Source organism: Trichechus manatus, unplaced genomic scaffold (assembly GCF_000243295.1).
Source record: "Trichechus manatus latirostris isolate Lorelei unplaced genomic scaffold, TriManLat1.0 scaffold00001, whole genome shotgun sequence".
In the NCBI taxonomy this organism is placed as follows: domain Eukaryota; kingdom Metazoa; phylum Chordata; class Mammalia; order Sirenia; family Trichechidae; genus Trichechus; species Trichechus manatus.
The window spans coordinates 21,143,807-21,157,152 of NW_004443937.1; positions in this window are offsets into that span (position 1 = coordinate 21,143,807).

Below are 13,346 nucleotides of genomic sequence, written 5' to 3' on the forward strand. Positions count from 1 at the left end.
GCTCTCTTCTCTGGGTGTCTCCACTCTGGCTGTGTTGATTATGCTCCTTCTCTCTGATGGGCTTAAAAGGCACTAGCCTTGGAGTGGGAGACCTGGATTCAAATTCCAAGTCCTCTCCTTACTGCTGTGTGACCTTGGGCCCTTACTTAACATCTCTGACCTGGCTTTCCCCTCTTTGTGACTCCCACACCCCAACAACAAAAGAAAAAAACCTCACCAGACTTCTGGAAGGATTAAAGAGACAGTTTTTAAATGAAAGTACCTGTAGAAGTTTGACTGACTGACCTGGGAGGGTTTTCAGGTCTGATTCCAACATGACTAGGTTTGTGACTTAGTAACCTTTTTGACCCCCACGAGGGATAATAAACCAGGTGTTCTATAATAATTATTACCATTCTTATAGGTTTATTGTGAGGGTCAAATCAAATAATATGTTTACTGTATTTGAAATAAAAACCAAAAAACCAAATTAGTGCCATTGAATCAATTCCGACCCACGGCATGCCCGTGTGTCTCATAGTAGAACTGCTCCGTAGGATTTTCAGGGCTGTGACCTTTCAAAAGCAGATCACCAAGCTTTTCTTCTGAGGTGCCTCTGAGTGGATTCAAACCTCCAGCCTTTTGGTTAGTAGCCAAGCACTTAACCATTTGTGTCACCCAGGGACTGCTATTTGAAATAAAGAACTTCAAAAATAGTGCATCATTCCCATTGAAAGGACTTCCTACAGCTTCACTTTTCAAATTTAGAGCATCTTACTGTTTGCCGTCCAATCGGACTTTGTTCCTATGGGTGACTTGAACCCCTGCCTCTGACCCTGCGCATTGTGGGTCTCTAATTGTTAGATGACTCTTGAATTAACCATCTGGGTTCCTCATCTTGACTACGTGCTCCCAGGGTGGAGAGCAGGCTTTGGGCTATCTCTGCTCCACCATCTGTCAGTCTTTTCATAAATATGATTGGTCATCAGATACAGCTGAGGAGGTTACGCACTCTGACAGGCAGGTGGCCACTATTCCTACGAGGAGCAGTTCACTTTTTCCCCTGCAGGGTGTAAGTGAGAAGGGCATTGGAGGGTGAAGAGTTCGTTTAAACTCACTGAGGTTTATTGTTGTTAGTTGCTGTCTCTTCTGACTTGCGTTGATCCCACCTGTGCCACGTAGAACTGCTTCATAGGGTTTTCATGGATGTGACCTTTTGGAAACAGATTACCAGGCCTGTCTTCAGAGGCCTCTGGGTGGGTTCAAACTGCCAACCTTTTAGCTAGTAGTTGAGTGCTTAACTGTTTGTCACCCAAGGACTCCCACTAAGGTTTGTGGATACTAAATTGCTCTGGTGTGTGCTGCAGTTTAACACTATTTGGTAGGGCCGTTTGATAAATTTGGGGATAATGTTTTACAAAGACTAGCCTCTAGACCTTCAGCAAGATGGATTGACACAGTGGCTGCAACAGTGGACTCAAGCATAACAACGATTGTGAGGATGGCCCAGGACCGGGCAGTGTTTCGTTTTGTTCTACATAGGGTCACTATGAGTCGGAACCGACTCGGGGTCACCTAACAACAACAACAAAGCCTCTTCGAATGTATCATGATTCTGTGGCTGTTGATTTTGAAAATGGACCCGGATTTACTTAACTCATCTGTATTTGGTAAGCATCATGGTTTTTGTGAGGAGGACAAAGGGGTGCTCCTTTTAGATCGACTGTTGTGGGAGAGAAATGTAGAACAAAATTCAAACTCATGAGACCATACTTATTGGCCTGATAGAGACAGGTGGAAGCCCTGAGACTGTGGCCTTAGATACCCTTCAGACTTGGAACTGAAATCATTCCTGGAGATCATATGAGAGCCATACATTAGTCAGGCCTATAAAATTAACAGTAATATCAGTAGGGAATGTACACCTCAGAACAATCAACTGTACGAGACCTACAGGGCAGCATTTGCCCAAAAGCAAAGTTCAAAACAAGGATGGGGCAGGAAAGCTGGGTGAATGGAGCTGGGGAACCCAAGGAGGAAGTGGGGAGAGTGCTGACACATTCAGGAGTTTACAACCAGTGTCATGAAACAAACTGTATAACTGTTGAATGGGAAACTAATGTGCTCTGTAAGCTTTCACCTAAATCACAATAAAATGTTCGAAAAAAAGATGATGGAGCTGTTAGGGAGAGGATGGGCTTCAGCAACCCCAGGGCTCACATGAGTTCTTGGATCTGGTGGCGCAGTGGTTAAAGTGCTCAGCTGCTAACCGAAAGGTCAGAGGTTCGAACCCAGCAGCAGGAGAAAGATGTGGCATTGGGCTCCTGTAAAGATTACAGCCTTGGAAGGAACCCTGGTGGCACAGTGGTTAAGAGCTCGGCTGCTAACCAAAAGGTCGGCAGTTTGAATCTACCAGCCGCTCCTTGGAAACCCCATAGGGCAGTTCTACTCTATCCTACTCTTTTCTACTCATAGGGTCGCTAAGAGTCAGCACCAGGTAGCAGGATTAGTGTCTAGTGGTTAGAGATACACTGTAGAATTGGTTTTCTGGTTCCTCCTCGTTTCTCCTTCTCCTTTCTGAACAAATGTTCCCTATTCTGTTTGCCATCTTATTAAGTTGTGTCCAAATGGAAGCCAATTTCATTGTTGAAAAGCTCAAAGTTTTAGTGAAGAGACAGTAAATAATAGCATTTTTTTTTTGTATAGATCTGGATACCTCTGAGCTACATGTAATAACAAATGATGTGCAGCTGCTTAAAGAAAGTCTTGGGTGTGTGTTTCCTGAAGGGCTGTGTGGCATTATCATTCAGTGAGAAGCTCATTTAATTATGTGTTCGTTAAGCTTGCTCCTGAGGCGGAAGAGGATGGAACAGGTGTGACTTTAAAAACGTTTAAGTCAGTTCTGACTCATAGCAACCCTATAGGACAGAGTAGAACTGCCCAATAGGGTTTCCAAGACTGTAATCTTTATGGAAGCAGATTGCCACAGCTTTCTCTTGTGGGAGCAGCTGGTGAGTTTGAACTGCCACCCTTTAGGTTAGCAGCCAGGTGCTTAACCACTTCGCCACCAGGGCTCCTTGTGGGGTGGCACTACTAGGTCTTAAAATCCTTGTTTGGGCTTCTGGTTCAGCAGTCTGGGAAGGAGTTCCTCCAGCCTCACCTGTTTATTGGCCCTAGCTTGTCTGAGAAGCACCGTAAATCCCTTTGATGACGACTGACAAATGGTGGTGACTTCTCAGGCTCACTGCCTTTGGCCTCAGTGTCTCAGACAGCGAAGTGGATTGTATTGATGCTTCTCAAACTTGCCCCCATAAGTAACCCTCAGGACAAAGGAACCCTGGAAGGGGGGATTTGGGAGCTTAGTCTGAGGTTTCTAGCGCAAACCTGAACTTTTTGGTGTTAGCTCAACAATTCTGTGGATGAAGAATAAAGTGCAGGATTCATCTTGTTTGTTTTAATATAAAAAGGCTTTAAATTGCTGTCTTGAGGCCAGAAGTGCTCCAGGAAGATGTACTTTGTTTTCCCTGGGGCTTCCCTCTACCTCACATAAGTACGCATACCTTGTTTGAGAGTCTTGGAGCTGGATTATTTCTAGAGCCTCTTTTAGTTCCAGACTTTATGATATGACAGGGCATTCAAAAGCAGGACGTAATCTTTCCAGAAGAAAGGATTTTTATACTAACATTGGAAAAGAACCAGTTGCTATCAAGCTGACTCCAACTCATGGTGACCCAGTGTGTGTTAGATTAGAACTGGGTTCCACTGGGTTTTCAGTGGCAGATTTTTTTGGCAGTAGATTGCCAGGACTTTCTTCTGAGGTGCCTCTGGGTGGACTCGAACTTCCAACCTTTAGGTTAGCAGCTGAGTCAAGGAACTTTTAACCCTCCTCCCTTTAAAAAAATAATTTTTAGAAAATAACTGTGGATTAAGTGGTTTGACCTTTCCAAAAAAAGCATCCCTTTAATGTACCATCCAGACCACAACTCTTTACGTACTCCTTTTTAATGACTAGACTTAGTTATTAGATAGCATGATTGTGTTGATTAAGACTGCCACCATCCCCTGATTTATGTTCACACAGCTTAGCTATTAGCAAATCCTGTGTTTGATTACATAGATGAAGGTTAATTTATGTCACTTAAAACAGGTATCAGTTAAAAAAGGGACATGGGATTTTTTTTCCTTTCGCCAGGTTTGACGAGAGAAGGCATCTATGCATATGGAGAACCTTGGGATTTTAAAATTCAGGCAGCTCTTTAACGTCAACAACATACGCTGTGGGCCTAGATTTTTCCGTTGACTTCGATGACAGCGTTCTGCGAGCTCTCAAGTTTTGCAAAAAGTAGAACAGGCATGATCAAACACAAGCTTGCCTACTTTTATTATGGGTCCTTGTAAAATAATTTCCAGTTAGGCATGTGGCCAAAGATAAAATGTCTCCCTGGGATACTGGAAGTGGTTTGGTTTTTTTTTCTCTTGTTATTATTGAATCAGGAATTTGAACCTTGAGGAACGAGTGAGCAATGTGTGAAATGGTTTGAATTTTAGTTTGTCTGAGGACCATTGAGAAGCTTTTCTTGGGAGGTAGTGGAGAAAGAATTCTTTTGACTTTCAGGAGCATCTATTGTCCAGAGACAGGGGATGAGTATCTCAGATGGTTTGGCTATTTCTCCCTAAGGAGCTGAGAGTCCAGATTGATGGTGGAACCAAGTGGCTGAGCCTGGATGGAGAAGAGTAATGGGAAAAGGGCGGTACTTATCAAGGGAGGGCTGACTGTTACTGTTTCTGCCTAACAAGGCTCAAACTGATTGCAGGTGTGTAATCACTCAGCGTGTAACCACTCCTCAAAGTGTGGCCTGGGGACCAGCAGTATTAGCATCACCTAGGAGCTTGCTAGACCTGCAGAATCTCAGACCCTGACCCAGACCTGCTAAATCTGAATCTGCCTTTTCACGAGATCCCTAGGTGGTGTTTATATTCAGGTACTCCTTCATGGTTACACAGATATGCTCTTGTCAGACACACAAGGCCAGACTTTGCAGATGGTGGAAAGAGCAAGTGGCCAGCATGCACTAGCTGCTTTTCCTGCTTGGAAGAGTTGGTGCTCAAAGTTTCCTTCAACCTCCTGATCTTCAATGAAAGGAGAGGGGTTACTGTTTCTTAGAAATGATTGCTGAATCTGTCTCCACCCCTCCCTTCCTTACATTGTGTGCTGTGCAATGAACTGTAAGATGGGAGGATCAAAAGAGAGAAGGGACATACTGTCATTCTAAATCAGTGGTGAGGAAAGGCATCCATAGTCCAGCCAGTCATTATCTCCCCTTCCCCCAACCCCCAACACATACCTGAAACATTGGGTGATGTTTTGAGTTCTTAAAAATACGCCAGAGCAGTGAATAGGCAGTTCTTCCCACACTGTAGCTGAATAGATGAAGCGTCCATCTGTCTGTCCATCCGTCTGTCCGTCCCTCCGTCCATCCATCCACCCATCCACTCACCCACCCACCTACTCTTTGTTGTGCAAATCTGAAGTGCCAGGTCATATGCACTGTGGATATCGGAGATCACAAGATAGATGGAGAGTGACAGAATGGAAACTACATAGAAGGTAAGTGGTGATCTGGCCGTGATACATGTAGCTTCTTCTGCTTCCACGCGTCTTCCCTCGTGCCTTCCTGGCAGGTGCGGTGCTCTCAGCCTGCAGTATTCCTTCCATAACCTCATGGGATGGGAGCAGATAACCTGCTTTGGCTAAATTTTTCTTTTCTTGCCACAGAGGTGCCCACGTCCTCCAGTCTAAGAGATGAAAGGAAACCCCTAATGCAGTGACCATCTTTTATTTCTTTTTGAGTCACTTTTCTCCCTTCATTCTGTCATTCTGCCAACACTAGCTGTGGTCTCTGCCTTGCTTTGAGCTGTGAGGAATTCCTGCAAGACGGTAGAATATTAGGAGCACTTGCTCCTGCCCTTGCCTTGTGATTATTGTTTAACTCTGAGGGCATCACATTTAATTTATTTAGTAAGTGTGGACATCACATTTAATTTATTTAGTAAGTGTGGATGGAACTCAGATTAATAAAGTTTCTAGAAAGTTCTAGTGTTTTAGAGTCTGTGTGCCTACAGTCTTTTCCTCCATTCTTTTCTCCTTTTTTTTTTTTGGTGAATTGAAAGTGGAGTGGATGAGTTAGCAGGTCAAGAGGTAAGAGTCGAAAAAAGGCAACTCAGTAAAACAGCACATTGTCTTTTGTGATTCTGAAAACAGAAATCCAAGAATAAATTTGGTTTGCCTGCTTGACCTTGACTTTGAGTCCGAGCGTGCGGTGGTCTGACATCTTCCGAGTTCTGGCAACAGAGTTACAATATTAAGGGCCTTTTTTTTTTTTTTTTTTTTAAAGTTAAATGAGGGATTGAAAGGTGTGGGCCTTGCCTGCACTGCAGAATTTCAAACCTAAGAAGAAAATTGGAAGTTTCCTTAACAAATTAAAGGGGCAGGTAGATTCTTGTAGTATTATGAAGTTGGAATTGGTAAGCTTTGTGCCTGGGGATTAAAAACCCCAGACAAACAAACAAAACCTCAAACCTATGATTCAGGAATAGTAGGATATGATTTAGAGGAAAAGAGGGGAGTTGGAAAATGAACGATGTGTTATATGTATGACTCACTAGTACTGGGTCTGTGAGTGTAGAATTTCTGAGACAGTCGACTTGCTCACTTTCATAGTAGGGAAGAGTCTCATCTAGGCCGTGGATATTTCATTTCAACTTTTGCATTTAGGGTATGTTTTAAATAAAATGCCAGATACTACAGGAATTGTATGTTTCTGCTTTATGTACTTAAGTGGGGAATAGCCTGGTTTTCATTCATTAGTTAAAAAAATAAAAACTTTCAGATTTATTGATCTGTCTGGATAAAAATCATCCCATTACTGATATGTATGAAGCCAGGTTCCTTTTCTTCCTTGTAAGATTAGTGCTTTGTTGGGGTAAGATGTGTTAAACCTAGCAAAGAACTCCTGTTTATAACAGCCAGTTCTGAAACATTACCTTATATGATAACCTTATATGGTTATTATGAGGATTACATGACCTAATACATATGCCTGCCTCAGAGTAAGCATTTTGTGTTAGCCATTATTGTTGTTGTTGCTGAATCCTGTTTTCCTTACGATCCATTCACCCACAAAAAGTTTTGGAGCACATAGTCCAAGCCAGGCCCTGGGGGTATGTGTTGGCCTTTATCTCTATGGCACTAACAGAAATAGCCCTTGTGTCCTCAGGCATTGATGTGGGCCATGATTTTTGCTCACTTGACAACTAACTTCTCTGCTTTGGCTTTGAGGGGAAAGGGTTAACTTTGCAATGGCCCCAAGGCATTAGAAAAGTCCGTTTGGACTTGATATTGAGACACAAATATCAAGACATTTCAAAGGTTTCTTGTGGAAGAAGTATATACAGTTTGATGTTAAGTATTTGAGAAAATAAGCAGAATATCCTTGCTATTACAGCTGTAGATAGCAGGCATGACTAACAAATCAGTGGGAAGGCAGATTAAAATGTTGACTGATGTAGTAGATGTATACAGACCTAAAAGATAGAAAGTAGTTTGTATTATTAAAGAAAAGAGAAAGTACTTTAGTACAAGAGGAATGTTTTTACAAGCATTGCATGTTAGTTTGAAAAACTTTTAGCTGGGCTAAGTCTGTTGATGCTAGAAGAGAAATGATGCCCATATCGAAGGGAAGGAAGGAAATGAATATTCCTGGGGGGTTGGTTATCTTATAATCAGACTTTTATCCTTTATGGTATACTTAATCTTGTGCTTGGTAAAAGGCAGCATGCAGAGAGTGAACGTCACAAGTAAGGTTGAAAATTTCCATCACAAACTCAGAAGTTGCATCTTCATTTGGACACTAGAGTAGAAAGGGGATGCAGTTTGTAGAAGTTCCAAAGGGATGGCCCATGGCCGTGTGGGGTTATCATTAGGAGAGGTGGCTGTCTTCACCTTGGTAAATGTGCCCAATGCCAGTGTGTGGTCCTCAGCGTCATTCACCACCGTGATGACTGAGACCTACAGTGGAAGCTCTGGCTTTACTCAAGGTGAGAGGGTGGTGACTTCAGCTGGGGTAGTTAGTGATAGTGTGGGTGTAAAGAAGTAGATGCATTTGAATGATGAATGATAGACTTGCTTGTTGAAGAGATGGTGGAAGGGTGAGGGAGGGGAAGGAGTCAAGGATGAGGCTGGGGTTTATGAATTGAACTAACTATAACTCAGTTGTTCGAGGGCTAATATCTGGAGGGTCCTATTTTGGGAGTGCTGAGTTTGATGTGTCCATGAGATTTCCAAGTGGAGATGTTTAGGGCAGTAGGATACCTGGGTCTGACACTTAGGAAAGAGAGCCAAGTTTGAGATATGGATTTGGAGACCATTTGCATGTAGATAGTAGTGATACCATGTGAATATTGAAAGGGGTGGGCTGGATAGAAGAGCTCACAGAGGGGTGACCAGAAGTTGAGAGAAGGCCAGATGCGCTGGGGAAAGCGAACTCTTATGGTGAAAGTTGAAGTCCACAGGGTCATGCTGCCATGAGAAACCAAGTAAGATAAAGACGGAAGTGTCCTCTGGGTTTGCTTTGCAAAGTAAGTGTGCAAGTTTTTGTGGCGTTGAGTCACTTGTTTTTCCATTGTTCAGAAGAGATGCTGGCTTAGCCTTGTAAGCATCTTATGGTAGCATATTGACTGTGAGAATTCTTGAGATGTTCATGAAAATTTGCAGGTTTCCTTGCCAAGCAACGTCTATGCTTGTTTCCTGAGTGTTCATAATTTTATGGATTCCTGAAACTAGTGAGCTCTGAATTAGAGATTTTACTATTCTTTCTTGAGATTCTTATACAGTTTGTACTAATGGAGCTATAGAATCATGCGAAAATTGGAGAAAATCAGAAATTGCTTGTTTTAGCAAAGATACCACTGTAGCCCCACCAGAATGGATAAAATAAGATACTGGACAAATACCAAGTGCTGGTGAGGATGTAGAGCAACTGGAAGGCTTATATACTACATACAAAGAGGAGTGACCACTTGGAAAACTGGCAATATTTACTAAAGCTGAATGTATACCTTGTAGACCTAGTGATCCACTCCTGGATGTATACTCAAGAGAAATGAGTGCATATGTACTAGTTTATAGCAAGTTTACTCATGAAAGCCCAGACTGGAAAAAACCTAACTGGTGAATGGATAAACAAACTGTGGTATATTCGTACAGTGGAATACTAAACCAAGTGCCCTCCAGACAATTCCGACTCATAGAAGCCCTTGTGGCACCGTGGTTAAGTGCTTGGCTGCTAACCGAAAGGTCAGCAGTCTGAATCCACCAGCCGCTTCACGGGAGAAAGATGGGGCAGTCTGCTTCCATAAAGATTTACAGCCTTGGAAACCCTATGGACAGTTCTACTTTGTTCTATAGGGTTGCTATGAATGGAATACTACTCAGTCATAAAAAGGAACAAAATGCTGATGCATGCATCAACATGGATGAATCTCAGAGACATCGTGTTGAGCAAAAGAGGCCAGGCACAAAAGTATAAATGATATGATTCCATTTACATGAAGTTCAAAAACAGGCAAAATTATCCTATGGTGATAGAGGTCAGAATAGTGGTTCCCTACAAGGGCATATTGACTGTGCTACGTATCGATAGAAGTGGAAATTAGTTGAGCTGAACTCATCAAATAATTAATGGTTCTAGTTAATTTGTCAAAAATCAGACGTTAATGCAATGTGATATAAAATATTTGTTCTGCTGAATTTAATTTGTGATTTTCATCCCACTTTCCCCCTTCAAGACGTTTAGAATACACGCACACACATCTAGACCTTAAGGCAGCTATTGTCCAGTCTTTGGGGTTGTTATTGAAGCCTAAATATAATTATTCTTTTTTTTCTTGGCTCCCAGAGTATGTTGCTATTATTGTGAGCCAGGACCAGGATGAGGTGTGTGAGGCATTTGCCTAGGGTATAAAATTTAAGGCGGTGCCAAAAAACTCAATAATCAAGTTAAATTATATTTTAATGCAAAATTTAAAAAGATCTAAATTAATGCAAAAAATCTGTACTGAACAAAATGTCCATTTTTTAAAAAGACAGGATTTGTAGTGCTGATTTTTCCTTTTGCCTCAGGCTCCAATATGGCCTGGCAAGGTGCTATTGTGGGCCTGAAGGTGGAACCAGGAGTCTCTAAGACTTGGGAAGGATAGACTTGACTTGATATCTATTGAGACTGGAGGAACTCCTGAATCTGTCGCTCTGAGAAAACCTTCAAACCATGAACTGAAATTATCCCCTGAAGTCGTCTTTAAACAACTGTTGAGCTAAATTAGTAAAGAATGTTAGCCATGAGCATTGCGCTCTTTTAAAGAATTATCTATATGAGATCACATTGTCAACAGTAACTCAAAAGCATGGATGAGAAGTGTACAGGGTAGTGAGTCTAAGTTAACGGTGGTGAAACAATGGGTAGAGATGGCGAGAATTGTGACACAATGTGAAGAATGTAACCAATATTATTGAATTGTACATGTAGAAATTGATGAATGGGTCTATGTTTGGCTGTATATATTTTCATCAAAATAAAAAAATAACAAGCAAAAAAAAAAGTGAAAGGACAAGGTTGGATAAAGACTGAAATTGCAATTAATTATGCTAATGATTTTCAGGTTTTGTGAATGGAAAGTATATTGTGTCTCAGACAGGATTCATCTCAGTATATTAAACATTCCATCAACAGGGAATACAGTCTAAAAGTACTTCTGATAGCCCTTAAAACACTGCAATTGTGGTTAAATTTTTGTGAGTTTTGCAGTGTTAACTTATGGTATGAGTGGCGTTGGTACTATAAATCAAATCAGGACATTGCCAATTCTTAGATAACTTATTTATGGTATGAACAAGGTGTAAAACACTTTTTTAGTATGTAACAATGTTTAATAATAGGAAAAGTTACTGATTGCCAGGTAGAATCTAGTAGTTTATTAACCTCAGTATTACGTGCTTGTTAACCAAAACCAAAATACCAAGCCCACAGCTGTCGAGTCAATTCCAACTCATAGTGACCCTAGAGGAGGGAGTAGAGCTGCCCTATAGGGTTTCTAAGGCTGTAATCTTTACAGAAGCTGGCTGCCACATCTTTCTCCCATGGAGAGGCTGGTGGGTTTGAACTACCAACCTTTCAGTTAGCAGCTGAACACTTAACCACTGCACCACCAGGGCCCCTCTTTTTTATAAACACATCCATGCTGTTGCTTGTTATCAACCCTAGTTTTTAAAATGTGGCCTTCTTTTTTTTTTTAATGTGAATAGACCATATATCATATCTACTTGGCCCTTCATAGTGGTCAGGGTGTGTTGCCCCAGACTGAGAGAGAGAGAGAGCCCAGATTTTTCAGCTCCTCTTCCAATTGCTATGGATACAGTATCAGTGCCAACATGACTCTCCTCTTGTCACTTTCCGCTAGGCTTCCCCTTAGAAACTGAAGTTTTCCCTTTCCTGATGCTAAGGCATGTTTTCTTAAAATGCCAGAGAACTTTTAAAAGTGTACTCTGATGGAAATTAGTTTAAAAAGAATTAGACTACAGAGGGTTAAAACTTCCCAACCTTGTAAAAACCTCACTTCTTTGTTCATGTACCTCCTCCCCGCCTCCTCCCCCGTGGTAATTCTGCTGTGTATGGTTTCCTCATAGCAACAAGCAGTGGTCACTGGGAAAGTCAAGCCTGGCTGAAAGCCTCCCTGTCAGAGACAGTTCTCACCAGACAATGAGTCACCAGGGCTCCTGGAGGGGCCTGGGGTGCCGCACCATACCCTACCGTGGTGTAGGGCACACTGGTTGTAGGTGGGAAGTTTTTTCATTAGGAATTCAATTCGTTTAATAGATACAGGGCTATTCAGATTTTCTCTTCCTCCTCATGTTAGTTTTGGTAAGTTGTATGTTTCAAGGAATATCTCCATTTCATCTAAGTTGTTGAATTTATGGCATATTATCCTTTTAATGTCTATAAGATCTGTAGTGATGTCCCTATCTTTTATTCCTGATGTTTGCCTTTCATTTTAAGAAAGTACCTGTTCACTGGGACTGCTGGCTCAGAGTAGCTTAGCTCAGGAAAAATGGGTGGGGATGCTTTCAGGAAGGGGCGAAAAGAAAGCAGAGGAGGAAATAGTGAGTGTGGGGGAGGGCAGAGGGGCGGAGGCTATCCCCGTTGGCTGCCTCTTGTCCCTAGAGGAGCTGCTGGGGAAGGAGCAGTCACGTGGGGTGGTGAGCTCATTAGGCAGGGGACACCAGCTGTGCTATTATTAGGGCTTTTAAAGTACATGGCAGATGTTCTTAGACAGAGTTCCAGCCTTGTTCACTTCCCACATATGGCATAATACAGTACATGGAAAAAGACGGACTCTTTAACAACTGGCTTTTTCATGAAACACATCACTGTTTTTTTTCCCATGAACTTCCTTTTCTTTCTTTCTCTGCGTATTTCTCTCTGTGTCATTCTCTGTCTCTGCTGGTCTCATTGTCTTTCTCTTTCTCTTTCTGTTTCTTCTGAGTTGTTCTCTCTCCCTTTCTCTCTGTGTTATTCTCTCTGCCACTCTCCGTCTCTCCCTCCCATGCTTTCTTCTTTGCTCCTTTGAAGCCCTTTTTATTTAACCCTGTGTGGAACTAGAAAAGGGAGCAGTAGAACTCGCAGAAAGTTTGCTCATTTTATATTAAGAGACTAAAAGTGAAACTTGGTATTTCATAGAAAGTATAAGGACTGTAGGTAAGTCTGAGGGTGATAAACTCCCTTTCCCCTATCTATATAGTAACCCACATCTCAGCTTGGAATGATAAGGTAGAATCAATATCAAATTGACTTAAATTATTGCTCTGGAGGATGGAATTTCTACAAGAAATGTGCCCTTACGTGATATAACCTCAAGGTATATTCTTTATAGCCCAGAGATTGAGCAAGCTTTATTATAGAAATTTCCTACCCTTCATTTCAAATTGCTTATATTTTGATATATTTAATTTTGTTGCTAAGGGACAAAATAATTACCCAATTATGTTTTACTTCAAAAATAATACTATAATACATACATACAATAGTGTCATTTCTTACTCTAATAAATGGCAGTTTGCCACAGTTAGTAAAACAACTATCTCAAGTAGATTTTTTTTAAATACTTCTTTGGGTTTAAAAATTATTTAGTTGTAAAAAAGATTAAAAAAAAAAAAAAAGCCAGAAATCTAAACTGTAGAGTGAGATCAGCATGAGGAAGAATGAGATAGATCAGTATGAGGAAGAGATACTGGACAACTAAATATTCACCTTCAT